General features: G+C 50.0%; 1 protein-coding gene across 21 annotated transcripts in view; it reads right to left on the minus strand.

The window, feature by feature from the left end:
* Positions 1-14489, minus strand: part of MBNL3 (muscleblind like splicing regulator 3) — a 93028-nt gene extending 78539 nt beyond the window's left edge. For 11 of the 21 annotated variants that reach the window (XR_012589186.1, XR_012589185.1, XR_012589183.1 and 8 more), the window contains exon 1: positions 14121-14247. The gene's annotated coding sequence lies outside the window, so the exon portion shown is untranslated. Of the gene's footprint in view, positions 1-13084; positions 13176-14120; positions 14248-14353 lie in introns of those variants that run through there. The other 10 variants (XR_012589181.1, XR_012589184.1, XM_074601885.1 and 7 more) reach the window with 6 other exon arrangements.
* Between the last annotated feature and the right edge of the window lie 231 nt (positions 14490-14720).

The following is a 14720-nucleotide window of genomic DNA, read 5'->3' on the forward strand; positions in this document are numbered from 1 at the left end:
ACACACAGGGACTCCGACACAGGCCTGTCTACACTCAGTTTCCCCTTCAGCCTGCAGAGCCAGGAGACTCTTTTGATCTTGCTGCACAAACACTAACGATTATTGACAGGAGGCTCCCTCAGAACTGTATGTTGTTCAAAAACACACATAGGTTCAGGAGCCAAAAAGCAAATGCGAAGCACACACTTAATATTCTGCAAGGTAAATTCCTACCCCTAAAGCTCAACTCAACAGGACATAAACCTTCAATCAACAGTCACCAGTTTCCTCAGATGCAGCCGTGGCCTTGCACCGAAACCATAGCCACGTCAGATACATCCAGCTTCATCTAAAGGTTAGAACAGAATAGTTTGGGTTGGAAGGGACCTTAAAAATCATCTCATTCTAACCCCCTGCCATGGGCAGGGACACCTCCCCCTAGATCAGGTTGCTCAAAGCCCCATCCAACCCAGCCCTGAGCACTTATTCATCCTTCAGCAGAAAACACAACACATCAATACAGGACCCTAATTGAGGACAAAGGACTTCAACCAGCTACCACATCACCCTCCAACAGTACTGTACCAGGCACACCCAGCAACTTGCTGCAACAGTGCAGTCAAAGAGATAGCTTATGGCTCTTACAGTATGTCATCCTTGGCCCGCTCCTTGCTGTCCCCACCCCACGTGGCCAATGTGCAGGAGTCACAGGCTGAAGGTGGATGGACAACAGCTTGCCCTGTCATGCCCAAACACATCATATAAACAGGGTATCAAGTCTGAGCAGGATCTGGCTCATGCACTCCACCTCGTGACCCAAAAACCTCGACCCCAGTCATATATCAATAGTAGCAGTGGAAATATCAACCTGTGAATGAGATATTAGCAACTAATCTGTTATCAGCTTATTCTAAGAAGTCAACTAGCTGTGGATTCAACCTTCAGGCAAGAACATAGGTGTTTCTTGGCTCTCAAAGACATTTGCACAGTGTTTTCTTTAAGTGTTTGTGAGGGATGTTCAAAACCCCAATTATCTGTATCTGACACGATGCTGAACCAATACTCTCCTGGTTCACAGGAGCTGTAAAAAAACCCAACCCACTCAGGCTAGGTAGGAGAAACCTGCAGATCAAATTCTTTGAGCTCTGAAACAGTCCTTGAACGTGTGCTGCAAGAAATCTTTCAGACAGACACACCTTTCATATCAGAGGAGAAGGAGGGGAGGAAGAGGAAAAGAGATTAAAAACAAAATAAAAGCCAGATCCTCAGGTAACAGAAAAATCAGAGATGCTCCCTCAGTTTACACTACCAAGGATTTGAGTCAAAGGTGCTGTTAAAGTTCCTTTATGAAATATTTTAATCTGCCTTTCGATCTGCTACGAGTGCAAGCTCGGCAGTGCGTTTCAGAGAAATTATTTATTCAGTTTTACAGTGACTAACCTGAATTTCCAGACTGCTTCAAAAGAAAAACCTGAAGCATTTTTTTACATAAGGCAAGGAGCGTTAGACTGCTTCCCCCCTTGTTTTTCCTTTGCTTTTTCCTCCACCCCTCAGCTGAAACATCTCTACCTCTCATCTAATAAACAAACTATGTATCTTTCCACCAAAAAAATGCTCTTCCCTTCACTGTCATGCTAAAAATGTGCTGACAGTTTTTCCAGTGTTTTTTTGCTGAAGCCACCCAAAGTGGAATAAAATAATATTCTTTTTTATGTTTAAATGGGTTTTTCAGTTTAGCCCACTACTTGAAAAAAGCAGCTAGCCTTACATCGCTGGCTGCAGTCTTACAACCTGGAATAAACCCAACACGAAGCTGAAAGTGTGGGATTACCACTGGCTCGGCGTTAGCGGGGCACCCTACCAACACCATCCACAGACAAAGCGAAGTACAGGGGAAGCAGTGTCACACACAGCGGGCCCAGCTTAAGGCAAGGTTTCTAAGGCCCTTACAACAATATTTCATCACAAGTAAGCTCTGATTCTGGGAGGTGGAGGGCAGATGTACATTTTCTTGTGCGGAGATGCCCTCTACTCAACCCAGCCTAAGACCTTCACTTACGCGAGGCTGTGATTAGGGGATTCAGGTCATGAGCAAGCAGATCTCATGCTTTAATTCTCTCTCTCGTTTCGGTTGCCTGAATCTCCAGGATGAGCAACATCACATTCTTGCAGAAACCAAAGCGAACTTGCGTGCAGCAGCTCTCTCGGAACAGGGACATGCATGAAGTCGATCGTGATAACCTCTCACCCAAAGGCGTCGGATGCTGCCGCTGTGTCTCAGCACTCTCTCCTCACATTAAAGGCTCAAAACAACAATCCTAAAGCCAGTCTCACCTCTTTGTCTCCCCAATCCACCTAACAATACTGCATTAAGTACATCAATACTGTTGCATTTGTATCTCCCCTTCGGTACACACCACACCACACACCCCCCCCCCCCCCCCCCGCAAAGATGTACATCCAAAAATACAGTAGCCTGCACCCCCTCTCGCTCTCCCAGCTCAGCGAGCTTCCTCCCGAGATAGCCCTGCTGAGAACCACTTTAGCAACGTACAGGTTTAAAAGCACCCTAAAAATGGACACGCACCCAATATCAGACTGCAGCCCTAGTTCCATCCCCCAGTAAGCATCATGCAGGATCAGACCCTTGCTAAGTGATGTGGGACTGCAGCAACGCACTCTTAGCATTGCTACTTAATTGTGGCAGCTTTTGCTATCTGCAGATGCCATCCAAACATACAGAAAAAAAAATTTATGCTCTTGGGAGCTCACAGTCTAAAGGCACAGGTCAGGAGAAACACTCTGTTCTTATTAATGCAGTTCTGTGGAGAGGAAAAAAAAGAAACCAGTCAAGTCTGTATGCTTCTCAGAAGCAGATTATAGCTAATAATGCAAAGATTACCGACATTAAATGAATTTAAATTCATTCTTCTATCATTCGGAATATTAAGTTTTTTACCTTCCTCCCAGTATCACTCCCATTTGTAGTCAGCTTCACTTTCTGCCTATCACAAAGATGTTATATTTGGACTATAATCACCATAATGGACTTCTCCCCCTCGGCAGTTCTGTTGTACTAGGCGTCTTAAGACAAAAAAAAAAAGCATTTGTAGTGTCAGTTTAACAAGCATCCTTTTTTTTTTTTTTAAAAATGCAATTGCTGTATAACGCTGCGAACAAGTTCTGCAGTCCTAATGGCTTCTTTTTGCCCGTCAACAGGTAAGGGGACAGTCTCGCCGGCGCCGCAGCAGAAAGAGCAAGAGCTGCTCAGCCCAGGGCTCTGCCGGGCAGAGGGAGCCGGCAGCGCTGGACAGCCTGGCCAGGCCACACCATCAGTGCACACTGCAGGCACAGGGGACCAACAAAAAAGTGTCTGTTGCTGGTGACCAAAGCTCGATTTTGAATTCAGGTTGCTCCTCACAAACATTTGGACTCAGACTAAAGACGTTGCTCTGCACTACCTTTCTGGGAATGGAATGGTTTTAAACCCAGCACCAGCAAACTGGAGATGGAGCATAGTGTCCCGGTTTGAGGCAAAACAGAACCAACTTTCTGTTTAGTAATTTTATTTCTTAGCTAGGCCTCTTCTAACTCTCTGAAATTAACAGCATGTTGTGTCAAAAACAGTTCGTTCTCAGAGCAATAAGATGAATGTTGCAGCGAGGCTCTTGCTTATACTTATTGCTGTAACAACCCAGGTCAGCTAATTTCATTATTTGCCCCATTGAAGGGTCGGAAGCAGAAAAGCGTAGAGGGGTCCCACCTGCGGGGAGAAGCGGACAGGACAGGGGACCCAAAACTGACCAACAGGGGTATTCCTTCCCACCTGCCCCACGCTCAGTACAAAAGCTGAGGGATCAAAGGGTCAATGCTCTTTCTTCAATGGCCGACATCCGAGGAGGATCCTGCCTGTTCATCTGCCTTTGATCCCGATCCATGTGTCCTGACTCCATCTGTGGAATCCAGTTCCCACCCGTCACGCAGTCCCGTCAGATTTACTCTCAAGAGGAAAAACTCCTTTTGAAACTTAAAAAGTTCCAGTTCAGCTATAGGATCCCTCTCCCCAAACATCCTATTGACAAGTATCTAAGAATGCTTAAAAGAAAGCCATCAGTCCAGCAAATCACCAGCCGTGTGTGTGCTGCTGAACATCACGAACATTCATGCTAAAAGCTTCTCACGCATGCTTGCATCCACATTTTACTGAAAGAAAGGGAACTCCAACAGCAAACAAACTGCAAATCCCTGTCAGCCCCCAAATCTGGAGTGCTTGGCTGGGCTGTGGCCTCAAGGCTCCAAGCTTCCCCGTTTGCTCTCCTGGTCCCACATCAGGAAGGCAAGCCAACGCATCCCCAAGCCGACAGAGCAGGAATGGGTGGGCAGTTATCTGAAATGCAGTTTCCAGTGAATTACCGTTGCACAGGATCAGTCCAACTCAATCATCCAGTCCTTTTGTTTCAAAAAGGGAGTTACTGCTGGTAAAAGACATCTGCCTTAGCTCACAGCCTTATGCAATGGCTGTATTAAGCATTACTCTTATTTATCAGTACACAAGTATAGTAGTTCACATTTTATTGAATTAAAAAAGCCCCAGCATCTTGCAAATGGCTGTCAGCAACCAGCTCGGCCCCACCTCTGCAGACATTCTCTTGCAGGTCTGGGCATCCCCCGGCTCCGATTCCACCACACTGCCAGCTGACCCAAGTACAGGCTACATCAGCCGGGGCAGCTCTGCCCTCCCTGGGGCCCACGCCTCATTCCTGCCCTCTCCCTCGGCCGTAACAAGCATTTAGGAGACCGAGAACAAAGCAGAGGAATGAGGACAGCTGCATGGAGGAAAGAGTGCACCTTTCAGTGCCAAAACCCATTTGAAGGGCATGAAACGGCAGGCTCAGCTCCTCATGGCACCCACGGAGGCCAAGGGCATGCAGCACAGCCCGGAAGCTTGAGCAGCCAATGGCTCTGCCTCGGCAGTGCCTCTGTCTCAAGAGGCTTCCACAATTCCCCCAAATACACATCTTCCCCACAAGTTTGCTTCTCTCCGTGTGTGCACTGAAAGTCGAATACATTAGAAACACACGTGAGGAACTGGGCGCAGACCCTACGACAGGCCTGAATCCGCAGCATTGTGCAGCCAAACGCTCGTCCCATCCAGGAGTCACCCTGTACGGCACCCTCTAGGTTGACTGAGCAGCTGGAGATGCTCTAAGACCTGGGGGAGAAACCGTTTCTCATGTCAGCTGGCATGCAAAATGGTGTAACTGCTCAACTAAAAGCATCAAGGACACACTCCATAGCTGGGCTGAATTTACAAATCCTTGTATCTTAGAGGAATAACATGGAGTCACTGCACACAAAATAAATTAATCTGTTGCTAGACACACCAGAAACTACCCTGTACCTTATGAATGGATCTCAGGGTCTTGTCAGAAGGATAACCTTCCACCTATCACAGGACACAGAATGAATTTGTCTTTCAGCAGTAGCATCCTCATTCCAACCTTGGTACCTGAGCATTAGCTACCGAACGTGTCACATTACAACACAGTCGCCAGAGCTGGAAAGTCCCCAACCCAGCAGGTTGGGTTCTGCCCTTCAGTAAGGCAGATATATAACCTCATGCAGAATCTGCCCTGCAGGCCCTACTCTTCTCCTCAGTCTCAGGAGAAACATGGGTCACAGCCACTCAACCGACTGCTCTGGAAACCCTGAAAAGCATAGTGAAGGTGGTCAGTCCCAGGTCAGAGCCACCCAGGCCAGCTGCCCCAGGCAGAATGGCCCAAGAGGGTGCGCAGAGCAGGCAGGGGAGGAGTGGGGACAACCTGCCTGCACTTCCGACCAAGGTGGAGGAGGCTGGTGGCATCCAGAGGCAGCAGGGGAGGTGTCACCTCAATGCAGATATGCAGGAGGGAAGGGGCTCGCTGTTCCTCCTGCAGGAGAGCAGCCCACTCTGGCTGGCCTTATTTACATGACCTGCGGTGTAGCTTCCTCAAGCACCGCCTGAAAGGTGCCGCTGCATTAGCCAGACCACACCTGGGCGCTTGGGGCACAGCCGACCTTAGCTCATTACCAAGGCTGTGCTTAACAAAGGGCACTGCAGTTGTTGCACTGTGCTCAGTGCTTCACTGCATAATTAGCCAAACCGAATTCATGGGCGGTGGACTTGGTCTGAGGAACAAGCCCAGAACCTATGATGGAGGCGTTCAGTTGTGGATCCGGGAGTCAAGGACAGCAAAGGCAAGGTGGAGATGCCAGTGACAAGACCTGGGCAGTCTGTCCGAGGGCATGGAGGCACTTCACAAGACACCTCTGTGCTCTGGCTTTCTTGGTCACATACAAGGCCAGCACCTGGAGGCTTCAGAGGAAGCAGGATAGACCACCTGTAACCCAATTGGTGGCTCCATGCTACTGTTTCTTTTTTGTACCTCAAAAACAACTTTACTGAAATGTATCTGAAGATGCAACACAAGCCCCCTGGGCCAGCACTGGGCGTTACCATTTATTTAAAAACATTCAGACCATATTTAAAAGGATGCCTCTGACGCCTGGTATGGCTATAAAAAGATCTATCTATCCCGACTTGGTGGCTGTAGACAGGTTAGGAGATCCTACAACCAAGCGGCTTGATTAAGAGCAAACAGCACTGATTTAGGGTTTTGACAAGATTTTGGGGAGAGAAACCTGATGTCCTTTTGCTGCCCAGCATTCCAGCCTTTAGGATGGCTTTAACGACCAGTCCACCAATCCACGTGCCTCCCTCCCAATATCACAACCCTGCACAGCACAACCACCCCCCCCAGTCCCAAAGACCATCAAATGTGCACAGCACAACCACCCCCCCCCCCAGTCCCAAAGACCATCAAATGCTTCACAAACATTAATGAATTAAGTCCCAGCACCCCAATTAACTCCAGCAGCATTATCCCCTTGTGACCAAAGAGTGCGGAAGCAGGTTGAAGGATCCCTGCCGAGGAGCCAGACCTGTGGGCTCCCTCCCTCTGCTCAGCTACAGACCTGCGAGCCATTTCAAAGGCTTTTTCCAAAGACAGGCGGAAAGCTTTCTGCTTTCCTTGAAAAGCTGGTCTATGCAACAAAAAAAAGGTACTAATAAAGGTTTCATCATCCAAATTAAAAGTCAAAGGCAGCAATAGAGTCTCTGAAATCTAAGAAACACGTTGTGTGCAGCGTGAAATTTATTGCCGCCTTGCAGAACGAAGCCAAACATCTTAATATGGAAAAACACCGCTACTTTTGACCCAAACAGATTGGGAACAGGAAGTAAAAACAAATTACTCAGCTGCGGCCTCCCTGCCTTATGAGCGGCAGCAGCGAAACCAGTGTTTCCTGCCCACGCTCGCCCCGTTGGCAGCCGCCCGGTCTGCACGCTGGCTGCCCAGGGGGCCAATCCCACACAAACCAGTCGGGGTTTGGTATTAAAGTCCCTGCTGGCAAGATCAGGGCTCTGTCAAAGGGGAATCAGCTGGGGAGAGCCAGGGAAACGGGGACTACAGGAATCGCCCCCAAATGCTGCACCCATTTGCCAAGCACACAGGGCCCAGTTCCCCGGCGAGGGGATTCCCCTTCTTTCGGTGGCTCTCTCGATTTTCACCAGCCAAATTCCTGACTCAGGACAGGCATATTTCAGGAGTTAATTTTGGTTTTACTGCATCATCACCAGCAAACCCTGAGAAATTAAGTCAAGCCTCAATTGGCTCAAAACATAATTGCATTTCTTTTAAATAATAGCTTTGCATTACTTTGTTTTTTGTCAGAGTTTTGTTTTGGTTTTTTTTTGAGCTTGTGCATATTACATCCTAATTATATTTTCAAGCTTTCATTTGCAGCTACAGGAATAACCCAGAAAGACATACAGATGAGCTAATTTTCAAATCATCACTTGAGTAAGGAGCTTTAAAAACAAAGTGACAGGTAGACCAAGGGACCTGCAAGAAAAAAGAAACATGCAAAACCGACAGTCCAGCATCTCTTTTGTTAAAACTGGTAACTCAATGCCAAAGAGAATGGCTTTAAGACCTTAGTATAGCAAACACTGAATATCACACGCGTATTGCAACTGAAAATGCCATTTACACAAATGCTACACACTAAACAGCAGCTCAGAACCTGACGTTTTGATTAAAACTCTTGCTTTCAGAAAATCTTACAGGCATCATTTTTACTAGCTCAAGCAGATTTTTCCTACAAGATCTTGAAAGATTATCATGCCAGGTGTAGAATACTTCATAAAGCAGAGTAAGATTTTTGACTTGTGTTAATTTTTTCTTTTTAAATAATAGCAAGCAGCAAATTACTGCCATTAGTACAACACTGCCTTCGCAGCAAATTTATGCCAAAGCAGAATTTCACCCAACAACACTTCTGGGTAATACAGACATCTGCAGAACCAAGGGGGAGGTGGGGGGGAAGGATATAAATGTGCACAACCACACATTTTGTGCATTACCATCCAAGATTTTTACAAGGACGGGTATTTCATGACACTGTTCTGCAAGAAAGTACCCTGTGCATGCCCATGAGTACTCTCTCCTGCGCGCAGCAACCTCCAGTCCTACCTGGTATTCTTTTAAATCCATCTCCTAATGCTGCTTTGGTGGAGGGGTTGCGCCGTGAGGAAGGAAAGTCCCCCTGCACCCCCGTTATCGTGCTGCATGAAATCCTGCCTCTGCCCCAGCAAAAAAAAAACGAACAAAAAAAACAACCAACCAAACAAAAAAAAACCCCACAGCACCAAAATCCGAGTTTATCACGCCAAGGAAAGAACAATAAGTGGGAGTCCGAAAAGGCAGTCAGAAGTGCCGCCAAAAAATCAGTGCTCTTTCTCAAAACCAGGCCCTCCCTTCGGAAGCCTGCCAGTCAAACCCGATCACGAGGCTGTTTTCCGAGGGTGAATAGAGTTCTTATTGACACAGCTTATGTCTGCAGCATGCAGCCTTCCGCAAGGCTTTCAAGAGCAGATCGGATTACACAGACACATTCTCTCTGATTTTATGCATTCAGAAGCCCTCAGACATAAAATACCCAGCTCTGAAGGCCACTGCTTTTTCAGCTCGCTATCAGCCTACGTGCTTTTACAAAAAAATAAAAAAAAAAAAAAAAGCAGGTGAAGAGATCCTGGCACCCTGGGCTCCAGAGGACCTCACCCTTGCCAAACAGGGCCATGTAATTTGGAGTCCAAGCCACAGATTTGCTCCATGTGAGTAATACAAGACGACTCATTCCCATGGTGGGTACTTAGCATCAGGACAGGAGAAGGGAAGAAATAAATATCTGCTGACACCATTTAAAATGGGGGAAGATAACATCGCTCCAGGTAGACAATGCTTCCTGGAAGGCGGCATGGAAAAAAGGGGAGGATACACACCTCTTAAAAGAACACCGCATACAGCCACAGCTGAGCAGCAAGAGGTGCCCGACTGCAAAAGCATCACAAGCACAAATTCAGGCAAACAGTCTTTCCAGGGTCAGCAATTTGCATGCACACGGGAACCTAGAGAAAACAAACTAAAGGATCAACTTGCACCGTTTCTATACTTAGGGGGCACAATGAGGAACTCCATTCCAGGAGCAGAGACGTCTACATACAAAGTCTGGGGTACCTGTGATGCTGCAGTAAAGGTGAACAGAGAATTACAAAATGTTTTGTTATTATAAATTCTCCACCTTAAAGACTGTACTTTGGTGAGAGAAATAAGTCTGTGCTTAAATCATATGAAAAGTTAGGGCCCTAGAGAAGGACGTACACACTGCCCAGAGCTCTGGACTATGTTGACTAAAAAGAAACTCACAAGAAATCCCCATCTAACAAGCAAACCAGTGCATTACACATGGGTAACTGGTTCCCTATCCCCTCAAAGGGAACAACTCCCGCATCAACGCGCCCACACTGAATTGAAACTTCTCGCTGAAATATTACCTACGGCACACGCAGCAAATCAAGCAAGCCTGAGCTTCAGAGCTTTTAAAGGATTTTGAGAGCAAACACACACTGTTCAATAAAGACATCCTCTCCCCCGGCTTCCAGGCTGCGATCACTCCCCAACCAAGTCATGTTGCATCATCATGTTGCAGAAGATCTTTCTCACGTTTTTCCTGCTGTGTGCTGAGGCTGGATCTGGGTAACCCAAATGCGGGATGACACGTCTGTCTGCGGTGGCCGCTCGTCTTTGGTTGGACGTTTGCACTGTTTTTAGTGCACAGCAAGAGAGTCATAGCTCTTATGACTACCTCTGGAAACCAAGATCTAAGCAAACTCTGCTTTTCAGTGCATAGCCTCCCTCTAAATGAGCAGCCTCGTGTTTCTAGTACTCATTTCAGTTTCCACACGTGACTTCTAGTATCTTCATGGTCAGAAAAGCCTGTTCCTATGAAGGCTGCGTACTTTTTCCCAACACGTCTGAGTCACACAATGGTTTGCTCCGCTGCCAAAGCCAAGCTCTCACCACCAGCATGGCAGGGCTGTCCTCCCGCAGGCATCAGTCACCAAATCCTGCCTGCAGATTCATCATCACCACCTGTGCCTGCATTAGCCACAAAGAAAATCTTCAGTTGCTTTCAGGCTCTTGACTAAGCTGCAGGCACTGGTGACTGGGAAAGCCATGGTTTGACTTGTATGTGAACGCAAACCCATTTTCAAGACACTAGCAACGCAGTTTTGCTGGCAGTTTAACCTGGCATAAACCAGTGCTGTTAATAAAAGCGGCAGTCCGGCCCCATCCTGCCCTGCCTGTGCACCCCAGGTCCTTGTGCCAACACAACTGTTTCTGGGGCCCCATGGAGAAGCGAACCAAGGAAGAAGTGATGGCCAAAACGAGCATCGCTTTCTTTCCTGTTATTCTGCAAGGTTATTCTTAATACACAAGGATGGTGAAGAGACTGGAGGCAAGGGCTGGAAGCAGGACCACTTTTTCCACCACAACACCAGCTTCAAAACTATTTGCAAGCTATACTGCAAAAGGCAAGAAAGCCAGCCTCCCCCCCTTTGCAGTCACAAGGTTTTTAAGTCCCACTTTGCGATTCCCTTAAACGTGCAGAACAGCCTCTCAAAAGGTCACTTCTGGTGGCAGCGCAACTGCGAAACTCTAAGGTCCATGTATGATCTTGCTAAGATGGGGCAAGCCCAGGAGAAAACTTCTTAGGTCTGTAAAAGTCTAAGAATAACATTTAAGCTTCGTGCCAGCCGTTCCCCGACAGAGAAGGAGGAGGCAGAGTAGGCCATCGCTGCCCACGAGGTGGAACTGGGCATGAAAACCACTATAAAATCCTCTACGTGGATGCAACAACCCAACACCTCAGACGGACAACTGCCCAGCATCCCTACTTGTTGGTAATCTTCCTGTGACATGTGGGCCAGCACTGGGAGGGAGAAAAGGCAGCCCCAGATCCGCTCCCTCTTTGTCCATGGGTATCCCTCACTCCCCCACGGCAGTGGGAAGGATGTGGCACCCCCACTTCTCCTGATCTGGCCAGATGCTGCAGGAGGCTGAGCAGCACAGAGGTTCCAGCACCGAGGGGCTAATTTCCTCGCTTTGGGCCCCTGCCGGTATATCCCAAACTGCCTAGAAGACAGCATCAGACCCACGACAGATGCACAGCTGTATACAGGCTGAGCCAGGTGCACATCTAAAACTCGGCCGCTTCTGGGGAGGCTGACTGTGATGGAGAGCAGGCTGCACCTTCTCCTGCTGTAAGTGCATCCCATAATACCTAGAAGCTTCTGCGCAGTCCATTGTCTTTCAAAGAGAAACACTCAAACACTGAAATAGCTCTCAAACTTTTCTGGGCCATCACTACTTTAAAATGACTTCATTTAAATATCTAACCACATCTATATATACACACAGGCACACGCCAAGGGAAATGAGCACGAAGAGCAGGGCTGGTGCCCACAGCCTGTAACTCCGCACAGCCCCCCAGCTCCGCCTGGGCAGGACTGTGCCCCCACCGCTCCCCACCAGTCCCAACCCTCAGAGGGGAGCCCCGCCAGCACCCCGGCCCACTGGCAGGAGTGCTGGAAAGATCCCAGCCTGAAGGCTCGCCACAAGACCCCTGGCTAACACACAGCTTTTTTGGGGTATAGAGAGCAGCGGGGCCAGGGAAGTTTTAAGACCAAATTACAGAATCCTTTAAGTCCTTCAGTTCTGCATGAAGCTGAACCCCTAAGTCATTCCTTCAGCAGTTCCCCCCTCCCCAGGGCATGATTTACACCTTCATTTGTAAATAAAGCTCTGAGAAGCAGAACTATGCCACGTAAGGTGTTTCTCCAACCTGGAGAGCAGCACCGTCGCAGCCTCCATGTACTACCTTAAAAGCAAAATACCCGCAAGGAGGACCTGTAGAGGGAAAACATCTCTGCAACCCCATGGAAGCTGCTGGATGGAAACTTTAACTGCATTACTTCTGCTTCTGCATAATCCCAGAAGAACTGGCTTAATTCAGGCTGCTCCAACTCAGACACCCGATAGTTTCAACATGGTATAGACTATTACCTCGCTCTAATTACAGGATCACATTACATGTCCAACAACTGCTGCAATTTACTCTCGCCTGATACACCCCAGCTCAAAATTGCTCATCCCACCTCTCACTCCCATACTTTTTGGCATCCTTTGAATAAAGGCAGGGATACCGAGCGTCGCTTCAGCATCTGACACACGTGCACCCCAAGCCCCCCAAAGGTAAAGTCATTATTTCCTTGCGCTAATGAAGGCAACGACTTTTACCAGTGCAGAACAAACTAGTTTTAAAGAAATAGTACGGACACAACACTACCGCTCACACGCTTGTCTGTGCAAATGCATTACCGGCTTACAGCTAATAACCACCGCTGCACGACACCACAAATTCACACGTCGCTCCCTGAGCCAGGCGTTGATCTCGCACAGAGCCTACTTCAGAGCAGCACGAGCTGCAGCATCAAGCTCTCGGAGTTTCACCACCTCAAAGGCAGGGGACATTCCTTACAGCAGCGCCCGTCTTGCCTTTAAGCTCAAAACCGCATCCACAGCTCCCGCTGCCATGAAAGGGAAAGGTTTTCTCCCTGTAACCATCCGCCGGCGCCTGAGACGAATGCTAACAGGTCTCTTACTTGCGCCTCGCCACCACCTCATGCTCTACGGGGGAATCGGTCGCTCCCCGAGCAGACGAGCTGTCCGGCCATCGCTCCACGATGATTCAGCAAGGGGGTGGCTCCCCGCCGGAAGGCACACCTACCGAGAACTGTCATACCGCGGGGCTGGGGGAAAATGGGAGAAGTTGCTCTATCTATCATGGCTGCACTTTCCAAAATGAATAGACCTGGCCTGGTAGGGTCGCGGGGGGCGAGGGGTGAAGGGTGGCATGGAGAGAGGAGGGGGGGGGGGTTTCCATCAGCAGGCACATGGAAATAATTCAGAGAAACATCTCGAGGCTTTGAACTATGGCACAAGTAAATCAGGGGAGAAAAAAGGCAAAAAAAAAAAAAAAGGGGGGGGGGGCGGGAAAAAGCCAGACACTTTGGGAGCCAGCATCAACTTCGCCAAGCTGTGTTCTTTGTTTCCAGGCAGACTCCAGTGCGGTGGCAAGAATGAACAAATGCGCATGTCTTCGTAAGAGTCAAAAAAAAAAAAAAAAAAAAAAAAAGAAAAGAAAAAAAAATGTCCCCCCTCCCCTCCGGCCCCGCCGCCGCTGCCGTAGCGGTAGGGGACTCCGCTGGGCAGTTTGTGCTGCTTTTTCACAAGTAAAAGTCCGTTCCCACCCTGCTCCGAAGAGGCGTTTTGCTACGTTACGAGGCGTTCAGGCGCACGACAGCTCCTGGAACACTTTCGGCTGCAAAAATTACTTTTGCTGCGTTTTTGTTTTTTTTTTTAAGATTTGTTGTTTGATTTTTAAAAAAAAAAAAAAAAAAAGAACGAAACGACACCCCGGCAACGCACGACGACGCGCCAGCCACCCTCGGCAGCCGCCCGCAGACAAAGGACCGATGCGAAGCCGCGCCGACATCCCTGGGGCCCGGCACCCCCCGGGGCCCGGCCCGCTGCCGCTCCCGGGACACCCGCCAGCGGTCCCCGCCACGAGTCCAACCCCGCACCGCCCCTCAGACCCGTCCCCGGGCGGCCCGCGGGGGCAGCCGGCCCGGGCCTTACCTCAGCGGCGGCGGGGCTAGCAGGCAGCGGGCGGCCGCACCGTGCCACCGCGGGGCGAGCCACGGGGGCCGGTTTAGCGCGGGGGCCGGCTGCGCGCCGCCATTTTAACACCTCCCCTCCCCTCCGCCCCCCCCCACCCCCCCCCCCTTCCCCGCGGCGGACGGACACGCGCGGCGTGAAAATGCCACTCAGCGGCGCCCCCCGCCCCCCACGCTCCCCTCCGCCGCCATTACATTGACGCAGCGGCTCCTGGTCGCCGGGCCCGCCGTGGCGGAGCTAGCAGGGCAGCAGCAGCCGCCGCCGTCGTGGCCCCTCCACCGCCTCCCGCCGCCGGGCGCACATGGTACGCTCCGGGGCCGCGCCGCGCCGCGCCCCGCCGGCCGCGCGCGCCGCCGCCGCGCCGCCTGGCTGCTGCCATGGCAACCGGCCGGCCGCGCCGAGCAGGCCCGGCCCGGCCCGGCCCGACCCGCCGGGCCCCGCGCACCGGTGTGGGGCGAGAGGCCGCCCGCCTGCCCGGGGTCTCCTCAGCGGTATCTCCCCGCCGGGTTCCCGGGCGGCGGCTGCGGGGTTGCTGTCCGCCGCCTGCACTGGCGTGACACG

The sequence above is a fragment of the Larus michahellis genome, chromosome 9, assembly GCF_964199755.1.
Source record: "Larus michahellis chromosome 9, bLarMic1.1, whole genome shotgun sequence".
NCBI classification, from domain to species: Eukaryota; Metazoa; Chordata; class Aves; order Charadriiformes; family Laridae; genus Larus; species Larus michahellis.